At 35.2% G+C, this 1,419-nt stretch overlaps 1 non-coding gene across 1 annotated transcript; it reads left to right on the top strand.

The window, feature by feature from the left end:
• The first annotated feature begins 957 nt into the window (after positions 1 to 957).
• LOC112437940 (U6 spliceosomal RNA) lies at positions 958 to 1,065 on the top strand. The gene has a single exon (XR_003026442.2). It is a non-coding gene; the product is annotated as a U6 spliceosomal RNA (small nuclear RNA).
• Positions 1,066 to 1,419: the final 354 nt, after the last annotated feature.

Here is a 1,419-nt window from a genome sequence, read left to right as displayed (position 1 = left end):
ATATTTTTGACTTAATTTGAGATATTTTCAGTTATTATTTCCTCAAATATTTTTATCTTTACACTATTTTCCTCATCTTCTTTTGGGATTTATGTTTCACATATTTTAGAATACTTGATATTGAGTTCCAAGTTACAGAAGCTCTTTTCATTTCTTATGACAACATGCCCTATACCCAATGTAATTATTGAAGAAAATTCAATGTTTGCATAGTACGTAATAGTATGAATGTGTAATAATTTACTTATTATAATAAGAAGCTTCCAACATAGATCCCCCAAATCTCACCTCCTGGTATTCCCACTTGTATGGAATCCCTTCCTCTTGAGTGGGGGCTGGACCTAGCAACTTGCTTCTAATGAGTAGAACACAGAAAAATGAATGGGAAATCAATTCTATGATTAGATTATGAAACACTGCTAGCAGTCTCTTGCACTCTCTTGTCTCGCTCGTTATGACAATGTAAGCTGCAACGTGGAGAGGCCCACATAGCAATAAATGGAAGGAAGACTCTTAAAACAGCCAGAGAGTAACTGAGACCTTTGGAACTGAATCCTACCAACAACCATATAAATGAGCTTGGATGTAGATTCTTCTTCAGTTGAACCTTCAGAGAAAACCCCAGCCTCAGCTGCCATCTGAGAGCAGTCTTGTGAGAGGCCCCCATTTAGAGATCCCAGAAGAGCAACACCCAGATATCACATACATTGTGATATAATAAATCATTACACTTTGGAATTACACTTTGGAATTATTGAGTCATTACACTTTGGAATAATTTGTTACACAGCAATAGATAACAAATACGTTTTTTCTATCTACTATTTTTGGACATGCCTCTTTCCTCTTTTATTTGCTGTTATAAGTATTACTGCATTAAATAGCCTGGAGAATATAACTTCATCTTCAGAAACTTATTTACACAAGTGGCATTGGTAAGTCAAAAAGTATGAGCAGGCCTCAGTTTGGTAGTGCATATAATAAAAGTTTGGAATAATACAAAGAAGATTAACATGGCCTCTACACAAAGATAATATGCAAATTCACGAAGTGATCCATATTTTTTTTTACAAAGGCTTAAAACCCATTCAATGGATGAAGGACAGTGTTTTCACCAAGTGGTGTTCTGTATCTTGACTGTGGTTGTAAATATTAATACATGAACCTACACATGGGATTAAGTTGTACAGAACTACACACACACACACACACACACACACACACACACCAATGAGCATACGTAAAACTGGAGACATCTGAATGAGGTTGCTGAGTTGTATCAATGTCAGTATGAGGTTGTGAAATTATACTGTGGTTTTTAAGATGCTATCATTGGGGGAAACTAGGAAAAGAGTGTATATGATCTATGATCATTCTGTATTATTCCTTCCAACTAAATGTGAATCTATAATTATCTCA

This window comes from Pan paniscus, chromosome 20 (assembly GCF_029289425.2).
Source record: "Pan paniscus chromosome 20, NHGRI_mPanPan1-v2.0_pri, whole genome shotgun sequence".
NCBI lineage: Eukaryota > Metazoa > Chordata > Mammalia > Primates > Hominidae > Pan > Pan paniscus.
This window is presented reverse-complemented; position numbering and strand designations above follow the sequence as displayed.